The sequence below is a fragment of the Lithobates pipiens genome, unplaced genomic scaffold (genome assembly GCF_037356315.1).
Source record: "Lithobates pipiens isolate NorthernLeopardFrog02 unplaced genomic scaffold, aLitPip1_a1.2 Scaffold_16, whole genome shotgun sequence".
Lineage (NCBI taxonomy): Eukaryota > Metazoa > Chordata > Amphibia > Anura > Ranidae > Lithobates > Lithobates pipiens.
Window position 1 is genome coordinate 123,126,290 of NW_027507748.1, and position 17,323 is coordinate 123,143,612.

The 17,323-nt window shown below is 43.0% G+C and overlaps 1 protein-coding gene across 3 annotated transcripts in view; it reads left to right on the top strand.

Moving 5' to 3' along the window:
* FAM222B (family with sequence similarity 222 member B) overlaps positions 1-17,323 on the top strand; it is a 297,231-nt gene that overhangs the window by 25,212 nt on the left and 254,696 nt on the right. For 2 of the 3 annotated variants that reach the window (XM_077480403.1, XM_077480401.1), the window contains exon 2: positions 5,403-5,496. The exons of the other annotated variant lie outside the window; for it this stretch is intronic. The gene's annotated coding sequence lies outside the window, so the exon portion shown is untranslated. The remainder of the gene's footprint in view (positions 1-5,402; positions 5,497-17,323) is intronic. 3 annotated transcript variants of the gene reach the window in all.

Consider the following 17,323-nt stretch of genomic DNA (forward strand, 5'->3'; position numbering starts at 1 on the left):
CTCCTTTGATGATTCTGGAAATATGTGGATCAAATGGATAAAAGGTCAAAAACTTTATTACGCAGAGCCTGGGATGCCAACACTGCAGCTATGGGGCCAGCACTGGCCTCCGTTTGTGTTGCCAAGAATGCTGATGCATGGGTCGGCAGGTTGTTAGACCATGTTGCACGAGTAAATAAATCCAAGGAGGTGTTAGATTCCTTGGGGGTTATTGGTAAAGCTGTAGCTTACATAGCAGACACTGCAGTGGAGACAGAACTGCTAAGTCGGCAACTCTTCTAAACTCTGCTAGAAGAGCCCTTTGGGTGAAAACCTGGGATGGGGATTTTACTTCTAAATCACATCTCTGTGGGATACCCTTTGAGGGCTCTTTACTCTTTGGGTCTGGTCTAGAACAGGTCTTATCCCATTCGTCTGATAAGGGCAAAAAATTCCCAACAAGATCCAAGAGGGATGGAGGGAAACATTTTTTTTGAGGCCCCCAGTCAAAAGACCGCTTTAAGGGAAAGAAGGGGCCTAGAAAGAAGTGGGGGTTCAGCAAGGGCAAAGTAAAAGGTGGTATGCTTTTTTCCGGGGCCGGACCTTCCAACAAAGAGTCGAAATGGCGCCAACATAAAGGTTGGTGGAAGGCTTTTGTGGTTCCTACCCCAATGGGAAGGAATCAGACAGAGCCCTTACATTCTAAGTCTGATAAAGGAGGGTTACAGACTGGAATTTTTTTCCATTCCCCCTCTGTACTTAGTCCTCATCCGTCTTCCCTTGGACCCATGGAAGGCAGAGGGCCTTCTGGAGCGTATCAGTGTACTGGCAGAACAGGAGGTTATTGTTCCTGTGCGCCAGACTGGCAGGGGGTTTTATTCCCATATATTTGTGGTAGCCAAGCTCTCTGGCAAGTTTCGACCAATTATAAGTCTAAAGCAACTAAACCAATGCTTGCTCTACAAAAAGTTCAGAATGGAAAGCATTTACACGGTCAGAAGACACCTCCCAAGAAGGCGTCTTCATGGTCACGCTAGACTTAAAAGATGCTTTTTTGCATATACCCATTGCCCTGAAACGCCAGAAATATCTGCGTTTCGTGGTTCAGACGGACCAGGGGGTCCAACATTGGCAGTTCAGGGCGCTCCCCTTCGGCTTGGCTGCCTGCCCAAGGATCTTTACCAAGGTCCTCGCCAAAGTATTCTCCTTTTTACACCTCCAAGGGATAGCCTTGATCCCATGCTTGGACGACATGTTAGTGTACAGTCCAACCCGCAGGGTGGGATTTCCCACAAGGCAGTGATATGCTGACTATGTTTTTATGCTTGTAATAAGCTGCATTTTATTGGGGGGAGATAGTGTTATACCTTTTATTTAAATAATGTGGCTGTGGGGGGCGGGGATAGTGTTATTTTTTTTTGCTGATCTGAAAATTGATCCGATCCGTGACTCTGATCCGAGGAATGATCCTATCGGTGAGTTTTTTGATCCGTTGCACCCCTAGTCTGCACCTTCCCCTCGGCCGGTCCATTAGAATCCTGTGTATCCTCCCGTGTCCTACGCATGCACCACGTCCATGACCACGCAGCTACGCCTGCTTGCTTTCTCCACCCAGCTGACGTCCCGCCAGCAACGCGCCTGCGCTGCTTTCGGCTCCTCCTCCCCCCTCTACCCAGCAGCCTTCCGATAGACCCGCCGCAGAGCGCAGGAGCATTAAGCCCTCGCCGGGCCGCTTTCCAGCGCTGCCGTCATTGGAGGTTGTGCTCTGCACATGCGTGCATCCATCTCCCGGCTTAGGGGTGCCCTTCGCTCCATTTTGAGGAGTCGGCCGAGTCACGTGTGGCGGGTCCGGACTGAGACTCTGCCCCACACCACCCCGGCACACAGAGGAGGAGCCGCTGTCACCATGAAGGGGTGAGAAAACCCGAGACACCGGAGGGGGGGAGGGGAGCACTGAGAGGAGGTGGGGCATTGACACCATGTGAGAGGGGAGGAATGTGTCATCTATACTGGGGGGACACTGTGTGTGTGTGTGTGTGTGTGTGTGTGTGTGTGTGTGTGTGTGTGTGTGTGTGTGTGTGTGTATATATATATATTTCTCCCCTTTTTCAGTTTTTTTTTTATCCGATTAATCAAAAAAATAATCGGCCGATTAATAGATTATGAAAATAATCGTTAGTTGCAGCCCTAGGAGTGGGAGCTGAACGACAAGGTGTTTTCTCTGGTTTGTCAATGTTTTGGCCAGCCAGAGATAGACTTGTTTGATTCTAGGAAGAACAGGAAGGTTCCCAAGTTCTTCTCCCTGGCCAGGGGACGCACTAGCCCAAAATTGGGATTTTTCCCCTACCATATGCATTCCCTCACCTGGTGCTCATTCCCCGGGTTTTGCAGAAACTATCTCGGTCAGACGGGTACCTCATTCTGATTTCACCCTGGTGGCCGAAATGGGCATGGTTCCCCACCCTGAAGAGATGGTCGGTGGCTCCTCCCTTCCATCTCCCCTCCAGCCATGATCTTCGCCAGGGATCAGTTTTACACTCGGATTCCAGCTTTCTTTCACGGCCTGGTGTCTGAAAGGGAGATCCTAAGACGTAAGGGTGACATCTCGGGTGTGCCGTTCTGGAAGATTTCCTAGAAAACCCATTACCGGTAATTTTACTTTTGTGCCTTGGGGTTCCTTTATAATAACTGGAACTGAAGTGGAGCTGTTGCTCCTAGCGGATTTCTTTATGCCAATAAATAATTAAAGGTACACGCTAGTCAAAATTGAAAATTTAACTCAAGTGAAAATGTTGCAGCTAATCAATTTTTAAATGCAGTGGCCGATTTGGAGGCTTCAAGAATTGCCCACCACGTGGTTCTGTAAACTGTCCTCTAAATTTTGGCTGCAGGGGATAGCCGAGAACTCGCTTGTCACTTGTCATTTATAAAGTGCGCTCAGCTGGTTTTAAAGCAAAACTAAACCCTCCTATTGTTTTCAGCCAAGGAAGCTGCCATCTTGGCCTCTGTTTTATCTTCAACTGCCATGATGCTGCACATGTGATCAATTATGACACCAGCCATTTGATGGTTTGACAGCTTGGTTGAGAGATTTTAATTGCTTTCTTTGTCTCTGCTGAAGAGATTTACCCTTCCAATTGGCCCTGATAGAAAATATAAAATTCAGGAGTTGTCACAGTAGAGCAGGGAATACACTGAGTTTGAACAAAATAAAAACTCACAGATCCCTGCATCAACATAAGCAAAGTTGATTCAGGGATCTCTCCCACTGTTCTATTGTATTCCGACTCCCCGCAACACGTAAATGCTAGTGGGATCTGGGGGGGGGGGGACAAAGGAGGCTATATTACTTCTCTTAAACCTGATGTGGCTGGCTCCAGTGCTGTTCTCCTTTCCCTCTGGCATGCCGGGCTGTGAGTGGTCCTTCAGCATCATCATGTACAATGCAGGGCTTTTAAACATGTATTGTATGTGGAGGAGGCATGCGTGCAACTGCAGCAAGGGTTGCCCTTTTAAAAACAAACGCAAAAAAAAATAATCTATCAAGCCCCCAATAAAAAGACTGCACGAAGAACAGTGTGTCACAGTTGTGCCCTCTGCCCCCCTTCACATCACCCCCTACCGTAGTGTCCTCTACCCACAGTAATGTTCTCTGCCCTCACAGTAGTGTCCTCTGCCCCATCACTTCACACCCCCCCCTCACTAGTGCAGTGTGTAGGTAGCACACCACTATCTTACAGCGTGTGTACAGGAGGTAACGGAGTATTGAACGGAGGGCGGCAGTTAACTTTCATAATAACAAGCTGGTGATTGGTTGCTAGGACTGCCCGCGTCCTAGCAACCAATGACTTGCTGATTTACTTGAAAGGTTAACTAAGGCATTGTCTGCCTCTGCCCTTCTTTCAGTACTGTGCTGCCTCCAGATCTCCGCTCTGTCAAGATGAGAGCAGCGGAGGCAGAGGGGAAGGATGGGCAAAGCAGGAATGTGTTCGATCTACCCATTGGCTGCCTGCTATTGCAAACCTCTGGTTTAGCTGGAGTTTACATAAGTAAATAACAATTAAAGTCTAACTCCAGCTGACACTTTTTTATACGATGTAAGCAACTGGTTTTTGGCCTTTTGGGATAAAGGTTTTAACTATATAAATAAAAGCTGACCATTGTAGACGCCCCTGTCATTCTTAAATGGTTTGTCTCAACCCCGTAACTTCAACTCTTGCTGGATAGGGTGATAATCGCTGTCAAAGAAAGTTAAACAATAATGGACTTAGTGGCAGTGTTTGAGGCCTTGCTGTGTTAGCAGAGATTTCCTAACGCAGTATTTCTTATCATACAGTTGGTTTTCACATGTCCCCACCAACTGTGATCATCAAAGTCTTTGTGTGTTGCTTTAAGAATGAATGTCGGAGAGATTTCAGTTGAGAGGAGGCTGCTGTATTTACCAGTTGCGGTGATGCCTGTACTATGTTACCTCACAGCAAACATTATTTAATTCATCCAATAGGTGGAAATGCCACTGCTTCGCAATGAATCTAAAAGAAAACCTGTCTTGTTTAATGTTTGTGAACTCTATCAACAGTGGGAAGGAAATTGGCACCAACAGCAGGGAGGTAAAATGTGGCGCTGTGGCAAGTTTCTGGTGAATTTTATCAGAGCCTCCACCACTGCTTCTCTAAATAGGTCCTTGCATTGTAAATCAGTGTGTTCTTGCAGAAATGGTGGGCTGAATTCAGATAAAGTTTTGAAAAGTTTTAGGGGCCCAAACCTATTTAAGCAGCATAGAGTAGGGGCCCATGTTACACAACAAACATCATCAAACCTAACCAAGAACTATAGGTACTATACAGATTTGAAACCATAATTTAACATCAAATACTGGAAATATTCTAGGGTAAAAATTTAGGTTTTATCCAAAATGTAAACCATAATACACAATCACAAAAGGCCTCAGAAAAAAAAGGTATGATTGGACTTTACTGGTACAGAGAGGGCAGACACATAAATATAAAAAAAAAAAAAATGAACACAAAGTTTATTACAAATTTAAAATCGCATAAAAAAACATTCCAAATCTAGGTCCCTGAAAACAAATTTCTTCAGAGAAGCCTATCTGGCCCCCATTTAACAACTGTACATTTATCTTCTCAATCAGCACATTGCCTACAGTTATTACCTCTTGCATCTCTTGACCTTCCCTCTTAGATTGTAAGTTCTAAGGAGCAGGACCCTCTGATTCCTACTGAATTAAAGTGTATTGTATTTGTACTGTCTACCCTCAAGTTGTAAAGCGCTATGTAAACTGTTGGCGCTAATCCTGTATCATAATAACAATAGCTCCCATAAGGGCAGGACATGGCTAGCACAGTTACACCAAGAGATCAAACAAAAAAGGTCAACACATTTCTCAATATTTACTTCCTCAGGACCTTACAATCTTGGACATAATGATGAGTAGCTTGGACACTGCTTCTGAGTGGAAAGAAAATTGGTAGTGGCAACAGTGGCCAGGAACGTCTGGTAAGATCTTAAATTGTTCTATATCCAACCATAAAGAATCGTTCTGCCAGTAATTTGAGTTCCATATGGCATCACCAATGGGACACCTATACAGGGGACCCCCCCAAAAGAAGAGTATGTCAGATTCCAATGCTGCCCAAATGTGGCAACATTATATATACCACGGACACCGTGGGGGGGGGGGGATTTATTGGTGGATTTGTGGTTCCCCTTGCTCTATCCATGCATGCCAGTTGTGTTTTTGAGCAGGATTTAATCTGCCTAAGTACCTGCTGGATCTGTGGGACATCTTCTTGCATAAGTCATATGACTGGCTGATGGCGAGAAACAGGTGGATCTGCTATCTTCTAATTTATTAACATTTAATTACAAAAATTACTTGAGTAGCAATTGTATATGCTTTTATTATTTTTTTGTTTACTATTTTTCCCCCCACAAAAGTAGAGTTACCCTGATCTGCAGCTTTTAGTGACATTTAAGTAGTTTGGAGCAGCTTGATCTCAAATAACTATTACTTCACTACTAGGTGTGCCAGCTGTGTGCACTGTATAAGATGTATGTAGTCTTGGCTACATGGCTGTGTAACGGGAGAGATGGGAACTTCTGTCCGGCCTCCAGAACTAAATTGGGTTGGACTGAGACATTAGCCATTCACAGGGAGCTTTGCGTTCTGTAAAGGACCTTTCACACGAGCTGTCTGATCAGGTCCACCCATCAGTTTTTATGCGGTCCTGATTGAACCTTACAGTCTCCCCTCTGGAGTGGCGGATGTCAGCAGACACATCCGCTGACATTTTCCGCTATCTGATTTGATACTATCCGCAAAATGGTGGTCCTTACTTGCATCCATCTAGAGCATTGGATAGGATCAGATGAAAACAGACAGGCAGTCTGTTTCCATTTGATTACCCCATAGAGGTGAGCGGGACTGTGTCCATGTCCGCTCTGCACAGCGGAGTAGATGGGACCTGTCGTCTGCCTGCTCAGTGGCGATCAGCAAAGCACCCGTGTGAAAGGGGCCTAAATGAATAGGGTGGGCTGATGACATTGCAGTCTCCCATTCAGAGAAAAATTAGCATTCATTCATGCAACACAAAGCTCCCTGTGAATGATTGAGCAATGCTTATCCTGACTTGATTTTGTTCTGGAAGTGGGATGGGAAGTTCCCATCCCTCCGCTGGTACACAGCGCTGTATACAGCATGTAACGGAGGCTACATACCCCTTATACAGCACACATAGTGGGCACATCTAGTAGTAAAAGTAATGGTTTGTTTGGTGAAGCTTGATCCAAATTAACTATTTAAAGATCACTAAAAGTTGGAGATCAGCTTTAAATACTGAGCTATACCAATGCGATTAGAGGAAATGCAGAACCTCCCAATTTGTATTCAATTCACTTTGCAAAACGTAAGTGGCTGAGGGGGACAATTACCATCCCCATTATCTTTAGAAGTAGAACTAATCACTTTGATTTGCAGCTGCTTATTGGCCATGATACTTTTCAGGTGAATTGCAATTTGCTGATTTGCCTAGTTATCTGTTTGCCAATTTCTGCGATCTGTGACGGATTGCGGAAATCGTTAATCTGCTTGTCGGGATTAATGATTCATGCTCTGCTCCACACAAATATTCAGACGAATCACAGCTTGCCTGCATATTATCAGATTAGCCCAATTCACGGCAAATTGCAAATTGAATCTCTTATCTTTACTCAGAAGTGGGGATTTTTTTGCTAAAATATTTCCAATGTATAGATGATTCAGGTTTTAAAATTCTTTTGCAATGTCGGTGACTGACATTTCTATTACACAGTATTGAATTTTTGGGGAATTTTAGTGTTGTCGTTTTCCCCCTGTCTGGTGTTAGTAGTAGAGGAGTCCCATGCCAGCAGGGTTTTATCACTGCCGTAACCACGCAACTCTTTTTGACACATAATTATAGGGAACTTTGTAATTGAGAGGCATTGTATTAAGTAACATAATTAGACATAGCTGTTGCAGAATTATGAGCCAGAGATCTGCAGTCATTATGGAGGCTGGTGATCAATCATACTGTTTCTGCTCCCCGATGTCTTATTATTATTGGCTGTATGCTCCTCCATCCCGCTATCGCGCTTCTCCCTGCTCAGACATATAACACGTCAAGTAGAATTTTCCTGCAGATAAAGGACCCAGAACCTGTGTGTGTGCTGCAACAATATCAAGTTCTGCTTAATATGTCATTTTTTTTTTTTTGTCCTGTGGACTGTGAAATTGTGATATGTACTAAGTTGGTTTGGGGTAAATACAGTGAAATGTCAAGTGGGTGATAAAATGCAGTTCAGGAATTTTCCCTTGTGTCCTGGAATTTAAAGGCATGGTAATGTTTGGAAGGAAATACGCTCTTTCAAAGTTCATAAGCACTCATCTGCTTAGGCTTCGTGTACACGGGACGTTGTTAAACTTCTCCTGAACAATTTAACTTGAGAGCTAAAACCAGTGTCTAAAAACAGCCGTTTGGCGTTTGAAATGCCTCTAAACACAGCTTCTGAGTGCATTTTTATGGGTTCCAAAAAAAGCCTCTAAATGCAACTGCCTGGAAACGACTATGAATGACCCTGTGTACATGTACTGATGAGATAACATAGAGGAGAGTTCAGGAGCAGCTGAAAAAAATGCCCAACTGCTCCTAAACGTTGGTTTACCATCAGCGGTGTGCATGACGCCTAAGGCCTCGTGTACACTGTTGCTGGTAAACGGATGCTCTGAGGCAGTTGGATGCTTTTTTTCAGCTGCCTCTGAACTCATCCAATGTTATCTTATGTGTACATGTACACAGGTTCGTTTAATGTTGTTTTTAGGAAGTAGAGTTTACAGGCCTTTTTTGGAAAGCAAAAAAATGAGTTCAGACCCTGAGTTTAGATGCATTTCAAGCCCCAAAAGCTTCTAAATACGGTAATTTGCATTTAACCGCATTTCGTTTATAGGCATTTTATATTTTTGTCTATTTTGAGAAAAAAAAAATTATTTTCAACTGCTTCTACACGCAAACGTGGCTAAACGGACGTTTTAAACATGGGTTACTATTTGTCAAGTTAAATCGTTTAGGATGGATTGTAAAAACGTCCGTGTACATTAAGCCTTACTGTGTATGATGAGCCCATCAATTCACTAACCAGTCCATTTTTTTTTTTTTTTTCCAATTTCATGGTTGTATGTATGTATGTATGTATGTAGGTCTGAAACAACTAATCGATTAATCAACAACTAATCGATAATGAAATTAATCGATTACTACTTTCATAATCGATTAATCGGCCAGTAGCATTATAGGATTAAAAAAACTAAAATGAGCCCTTTATAGTACAAAAAGAGCAAATCGCTACTGTAAATATTACTTTCACAATTCTACAGTAAAAAAATAAATAAACCCCTTACAGTCGGATTATCTGCTTTTTTTTCTACTATAAAGGGCTCATTTTCGTTTTTTTAACCCCCATTTTGTTACTAAACATGTTAGATCTGGTTCACATCTATGTGTTTATTGGTGCTTTTTGCAGAAATGCACTACAGTTCATTTACATGGTTTCCTATGGGACACGTTCACATGAAAGGGTCAGGGACTTTTAACACAAAATGGTGCTTTATTGGTTCAATATACTTCAATGGAGAAGCTGCAGAAAAGAATGTAATGGGTTTTTGCAGCAATTTGTGTTTTTTAATCTGCCAAAAAAAAAAAAAGCAAAAATGCAAATTTCAGTAAAATCGCGTGCACAAAAATCAAAACGTACAGCAAAAAGCACTACAGAAACAGATGAAAAGCAAACTGCGTAGGTGTGTACCGAGTCTTATGCTGGCCTCAGGGATCAATTTTCAGATGAAAAATCTTTGTACATTCGCTGAATGAAAGAATTTTGTTTGAAATTTTCACTTGTTTTTAACATTTTGTTTTTAAAATGACTAAGAAGTTTTCTATTATTTCCAAATTTTCCCATCACTGTGGTTGAAAATGAACGTCAATTTGACCCACTTTTTTTTTTTTTTAAAGGTTATTAACCGATTAATCGAAACAATAATCAGCCAACTAAACGATTATGAAAATAATCGTTAGTTGCAGCCCTGTATGTATGTATGTATGTATGTACAGTCTTTGGAGAATAATACAACTCAAGAAGTACAAAAGCAAAGAAGAGTTGCACTCTGTATTACTTGCATTGTTCATGTAATTCAGCACGTCACTTAGAACTTAGTCGTAGCTTACAATGCGAAACGTGTCAGAGCCGCAGTGAGGTCACAGGCATCAGATATACACTACAGCTGAACTCCAGGGGTCCTGAGTGGCTCACAGCAGGGATCTGGTACAACCCTGTTCTCTGTTTCAGGGACAAATCAGGCCCAAATATTTGGCTGGATTCAGATCTTAAATGGACCAGAAGATGCACAGGACTCTTCTGCAAACAGCTATGCAGCCGTCCTGGAGATGTGTGAACGAGCTCCATTGGGAACCACTCACAGTCTCATGACATGCGAATTGGATGTGGGTAAACCTCCGCATCCAATTCACACTAGTCTGAACCCAGCCTTAAACTTGCATTGTTCAGCTTGGTACATTTAAGGCCTTGTTCACACATGCGCACTTAGTGTAAGTTCAGCCTATTCTTAGGCAGGAAGGGTTGGGTCCCTGAAACGCGTCAGTTTGCCGACACTGCTTTGCACCAGTCAGGTAACTTGGTGCCCCACTGATTGATAGTTGGATTTGTTAAAGGAGAAGTACAGCTAGAGCTTGTTAGGCTGTACTTCCCCTGTGGATCACGTTTTCAGCAGCTGATGTCACAGAGCTAGTCCAGGCTCGAGAAGGATCGTGACCATATGGTCGGGGTCCACCCACATGCTTGGACTGGCACTCGGCTCAGCCTCTCGGCGAGCTATTGCCACCCCCTCCACAGCACATCCCAGTGAGCGAGGGGGGCACAGCAGAGAGCTGTGAGAACTGAGCGATTGGCAGTGTTTGATCACTTGGTTCTCAGTGTTAGAGCTGGCGGGAGACCGATGCTACATCCACCTAGGTAAGTATGATTAAAAAAAAAAAATTCCCATACATTTTTTGGAGCTGGTTACTTAGGTCTGTGAGTATCCATTTGACTATTTGGCTTTTTGTATTAATCTTGGATAATGCACTAGACTAGATGTTTGTGCCCTCCTGTGTGTGTTTCCTAACTAAGCTTAAACCTGCTCCCACTCCCCTATTAAACCCTATTCTATCTACCCTTTGAAAAGAAAATGTCTTTACTTCCCTATTCTGAGGGCAGTCCAGTCCAGTCACATGATCTCTCCAGCAGCCAGTCTTGATAAAGGGAAAAAATCGTTGACAGAACTTAGGCACTGACATCACCTATAGGCTTACTGTAGGGCATTTGTTGTGCTCACTCCCGAGCCCTCTATTAACACATACAACAGGGCTAGGCCCCATCCCCTGCTCATTGGCTGTGATTGACAGCAACGGGAGCCAATGGCACCTGCTGCTGCTTCTGAGCCAGTGAGGAGGGAGAGAGCTGGGAGAGGAGCTGCTCTTGTGCACATCGCTGGGTCGATATCAGGCTCAGATAAGTATTGGGGGGCTGGGGGGGGCTTCACACTAAAGGTTTTTAACCTTTTGTGCATAGGTAAAAAAAAAAAAAACCTTCAGCCTTCAGAAACCACTTTAACTGAATGCCCGTGCGAGGGTCGTGTTTGTTGGCACAGTGATGCAGAGGTGTTCCGTGTATCCCTATGCAGGCAGTCCCACGTACACAGCTGCATTTCCTCATTGGGTGCCCACACGGTGAGCCGCTTTCCCTGAGGGGCACTCGTGCGGGCACGCTCACGAGTCCCGCTGCTGTGTTTTATTATTTTAGGGGGGAAAAAAAGTATGCTTTTATAACCACTTTAAACTAAACAGTTTAGTTGTAACAACAGTGTCTCTTTAAGAACTTTGTCACGTTAACATCTTTACTGCGGTCCTTTGAACTCATTTGGACTGGCATGACAACTAAAGACTGGAATGTGGTTAGATTATATAGTGTGCAAAGTAGGATCAGCTAGCTTTGTGTTATGAAGGAAGTAAACAAGGCTAGAAACAAGGACACCAAGCTAAGAGTAATAAAGGCAACAGGGGTAGAGAATACTGGAAAATTCTGTCCTGGTCATTCTGTTATATATTTTATCTTTATTATTTAGAAGTACAAGTATTTCCACATATTTTTCTGATTTTACCCATGATAAAATCTGGTTGATGTCATCTATAAACCTATTTTAATGATACCTATTTTTTATAATGTCCATAATAATAACAGTGCTTTACAGAGCATGCAGGCATTGTCATTCCCTGTGCTAATCAGCTTGCAATCTGATGACCTGACCATAGACCTTCCGATCTAAACGTACACTGTCAGAGACAATGGTGGTGATTGGCGGATGTGCAGTTTTCCAGCCTGGTAGATAGGAAAATGGTAAAGTTAAAAGCAGAAGTATGAAAAACCCCACAGGGGCTTCTGTTGGGCGAGGCCTGTGGTATACAGTACTGGTGGTGGTGGGGTGTTTTGAGGCCAATTTAAGAACAAATCGGGAAGAAAACAACAATTTAAATCTGATATAGGGGACTTTTCTCTTTCTATCTAAAAGGGAGCCAATCCAAATAAACCCTCCAATGCAGGGTTCACTAAATGGTGGACCGCGGTCCGAACCCAGACCAAACGACAGTCCTGTCTGGACCACGGCCATGACACTTATCAGCTTTCTCTGGTCTTCTTCTCTGCCGCCGCTATCATCCTTGAACAGTTGGGGGTGGGATGAGCTGCATATCGGAACAGAGGGCGGGATTGTAATAAGTTGTGCAGCTCCCACCCTCTGTCTTGAGATGCAGCACCTCCCATCCCTGCCCGCTGTGGGGATGAGAGAGGGGGCCCAGCTGCTGTGCTTCTGATCTATTAGTATTATGCAGGGGAGGCTGAATGATGAAAGGGGGACTGTGATGGAAAGGGGGCAAGGGGGGCTATGACTGCAAGGGTCTTTGTGATGTGAAGGGGGCACTGTTGGACTGCTTTTAAAGGGGGGGGGTCTGTGATGTGAAGGGGTTCTGTGATGTAAAGGAGGACTGCGGACAACTGATGTTAAGGGGGAGTTGTGATGTGATGGTGAGGGGGGGGGGGCTGAGGACAGCTATGTACAGGAAGGACAGTCTGACCTGCCAAAGGGCCTTAAAATGTGTTTAGCTGCACTTGTAATCCAGTCACACCGCCCAATCGCATAGGCAGATCGGTACAAAGCAGGAAGTGAGACTTGCATGCTGCCTGCCCAGAGGCTAATGATGCAGGACAAGCATAGTTTGCAGTAAAGTCAGGGTTACAGTGACACTAAACGCACACTGTTTAATTTATATTGTCCTGCTATTCCTGTATATGGATGATGGCACTGTAATTATTTTAATAATAAAAAAAAAAAAAAAAAAAATCTGAGTACCTTATTTCTAATTGATATACAGCTGTCACCTGATCCAGATCTTCCCCAGCCTGTCTGCAGGGAAACAGGCAGGAGGGGCTTCTAAAAAAACCAAAAACAAAACAGCCGTTGGAGTACAAAGTAAAAATAAAAAATATCAATAAACTGTTTTAAATTGTCTTATAAATATATATTTGAAATCAAATCTTTATTATTTGTCGGCAGTAACATGGTGTGGGTGGATTTCTGCCAGTCATAGGCTGTGTCACTGCCCTCCAGCCTGTGTCTTAGAATAAGAGGGCGATGAAGCCTTCGTTAATCTACACCCCCGTTGTGTTTAGTTGGTTAGTGGGCGTGAAGGAAGGAGGGAGTGGGCTGTCACTTACCACTGTGTATACACCCACATGTCTGACTCTATAGTCACATGGGCTACTCAGAGGTAATAGGAAATGCTAAGCATAAAACTCAATGAAAACTGAGCATATGCTACCACAGCTGCAAAATTCCTATCTCAATTGGGGACATGGACAGAAGGGGGAGATAGAGAGCAACAGTATAAACCAGTTTATATTTTTATTTTTTTTACAGAAAACAAAACTTAGAGTGACTGAGTATGAACACAATATAATATACACTATATCGATAGTTTGTTATAATTCTATGATGTGGGTTTGGTTACACTTAAGACTAGGTTAACGGTTGGAAGGTCAAGCATTAAGGGACATTTGGATATTTTATTGCATGGGAGGGCAATTGTTGAGGGTGCTCTCTCCTGAACTTAAGGGTGGAGGTGGCTTTTAGAGATCTATGGTCACACGGCATACACTTTAATTTCATAACGTTGGCATCATAATAGCAGTACAATCAATATTTATTTTTGTCAATCTAATATAAGCATACATATTTGAAAAAAAAATCTCCTTTTGTGTTGTAAGCACGGCCTGTCTGCTGGTCATCTCTTTCTACAACTTTCTGGATTCCCTGCATGCTATGGAGCTTCTTCACCACTGTTTACTTTCCGTTTCTAAGGACTACATATCCCATGGTACCTTGCTGCCGTCAACCAGTGATTCCCATACTGACTCCGCCTCCTGAAACTCCTCCTCTTAGCACCTCTGTAGTAAAAAGGCAGGCTCTGTGAAATGTTTAACACAATGGTGTCTACTCACAGTGAATACGTGTCACATAATTCAAGGATGTGAATGTGGAGATCTTCACAATGTGAGTGTGAAGCTGCCTAGATATTGTTGAATTTCAAGGTGGAGATGAATATATAATTTTACGTTTTGACCATAGATATGCTTTAAGAAACTGGTAAAAGGTTTGGGGGAGTTTAGTGTGAAGAATAGGTGATCACGTTTGGGGAGTCAATTTTTTACTTTAATGGTGCTGAATAGTTTCCTTTTGTTCTTGGTGCCGGAATCTCAGCACAAGAACAAATGCATTGAGGTCGGTGACCTCACCATGTAGGCAATGCGTCTTGCTCACCAATCTGCCTCCTGCCATTGATTGAGCTGCGGCTGCTTCATTGCCCACTGATAAGGTCATCACTCTGCCGCCTGCTTTTGTAGAAACTAAAAGCAGCGTGCAAAGAGAGTCCTGATTGAGGTCCTTTTCTCTCTGAATATGAGAGCTGAGGAATATTGCAGGTTACTGATACTAGTGCAGATAATTGATGCGCCTCTGAAACACTTTTTAGAGCCCTTTGACACGAGGTGACGAGGTAATATATCACCTCACCACCTGTTTTAACCCTGTAAATGCTGTGCCACTGCACTGCACTGCTGGATCATTTCGGTGGCGGCACTGCCCATGGAGCCCAGCAGGGAGTATCGTTTTTGCTGTGCCCATGATGCAGAGCATTGTGGCAGCTACATGCGTAAACCCGTGTCCAGCTGCCTTTGCAGTCTCAAGTGGTAGTAAACCTAAAACCAACAATGTCATCTATTGCAGCTTACTAATCATTCGATGTGGTGGCTGCATCATTTTTATTTTTTAAGGCTTTTCCTCACCTGGTGATCTGGCCAGTAACACACCTCCTGTATTAAAGTGCCTCCACTGTGGAAGAAGGAGCAACGGGGACACCTTTGGACAGCAGCATTGTCAGTCTAAGGAGTGTTACTAGCAGATTTAAGTTCAGTAACAAATTGAAGCAAAACTCCAACTAACAATTTTTAACCAGTTAAAGCGATCGTTTTTTTTTTTTCTTTTGGGATAAAGGTTTTACATAAATAAAAGCTGACCATTGTGATCACTCCTGTCAGTGTTAAAGTTGTTATAAAGCCTGAACATTTTTTTTTACCTCGATGCATTCTTTGCATGAAGGTAAAAAATGTTTAGGTATCGAATGTTGCCTCTCACCCCCCCTCCCCTTATACTTACCCGAGCCCTCATTTGTCCAGCACTGTGCACATCTTCAGCTCTTCTCTCCCCTCACTTCGGGGGGGGGGGGGGGGACTCACTGGCTTTGCTGGAGTTATTGGTTCCCAATGCAGTCAGTCAAAGCCAGTGATGAGGGAGCGGGTCCGAGTCCCACTTTCTTAGCCAATGGACGCATCAGCGAGCGCGCACGAGTTCCTCCATGGGAATTGGCTTCCCATGTGGGGCACTAGACAGGAAAGAGAAGCCAGCAGAGGGGGACCTGACAAGAGGAGGTTCAGGGCTGCTCTGTGAAATTCCATTGCACAGAACAGGTAAGTATAGAGATGTTTGTTTTATATTTTTATATATATATATATATATATATATATATATATATATATATATATATATATATATATATATATATATATATATATATATATATATATATATATATAAATATAATATAAATTTCCTTTACAAACGCTTTAAATGGTTTGTCTCAACCCTCTAATTGCTACATCTGCAGGACAGCTTTTTCTTTTGCTAAAACAGCAGACTTACTGGCGAGACCACCAAGTGATCATGAAAGAAAGCCTAAAAAAAAAAAAAAAAAAATGCCACTATCATGTCTGCAAATTGGTAAAATGCAAAAAGTGTTTGGTTTTGGATTTATTATCGCTTTAAAGTGGTAGTAAAGTTCCTTTTTTTTTATCTTGTACCTAGAGGTAAGTCTATATTAAGGCTTACCTGTAGATACTATGAATATTGCCTAAAAGTACACCCTTTAACTGCTTCAGTCCCGGAAGATTTTACCCCCTTCCTGACCAGAGCACTTTTTGCGATTCGGCACTGCGTCGCTTTAACTGACAATTGCGCAGCCGTGCAACGTTACACCAAAACAAAATTGACGTCCTTTTTCTCACACAAATAGAGCTTTCTTTTGGTGGTATTTGATCACGTCTGCGGTTTTTATTTTTTGCGCTATAAACAAAAAAAGAGTGACAATTTTGAAAAAAAAAAGCAAAATTTTTTACTTTTTGCTATAATAAATATCACCAAAAAAAAAAAAAAATATATATATATATATATATATATATATATATATATATATATATATATATATATATATATATATAAAAACATTTTTTCCTTGGTTTAGGCCGATATGTATTCTTCTACATATTTTTGGTTAAAAAAAATAGCAATAAGCGTATATTGATTGGTTTGCACAAAAGTTATAGCATCTACAAAATAGGCGATAGATTTATGGCATTTTTATTCATTTTTTTGTTTTTATTCGTTTTTTTTTTTTTTAATCTTGACTGCAACATTATGGCAGACACATTGGACACTTTTGACACTATTTTTGGACCATTGTCATCTATACAGCGATCAGTGCTATAAAAATGCATTGATTACTGTGTAAATGACACTGACAGGGAAAGGGTTAAACACTGGGGGGGCGATCAAAGGGTTAAGTGTGTCCTAGGGAGCGATTCTAACTGCGGGGTGGGGGGTGGACTACCACTGACAAGACAGCGATCGATCCCGATGACAGGGAGCAGTGGATCCCTGCCATGTCACTAGGCAGAACAGGTAAATGCCTTGTTTACATAGGCATTTCCCCCTTCTTCCGCTCTGTGACACGATCGCTGGACACTGGCGGGCATCGAGTCTGCGGAACACCGGTGGACATAGAGTCCATTGGACCCACGGGCGCGGTCACGCTGTATGTAGCGCTCACGCCCACTAGCCCCGCAAATTAAAGGGGACGTGCAGGCATGCCCATTTTGCCCACCGGCGACATCGTGTGACGTATATCGGCGGTTGGCAAGTGGTTAAAGAGATAATGGTGTAACTGGTTACGTCACCGGCGCACTGTGCTCTCAATGGACAGCATGTATCATTGCATCTCAGCCATTCAAACGACCAGAGCCCGCAAACCCGGAAGAAATATTGAGTGAAGATGGAAGCTCTGTCATTGGGGATAGCGTGCCACTGGAGGGC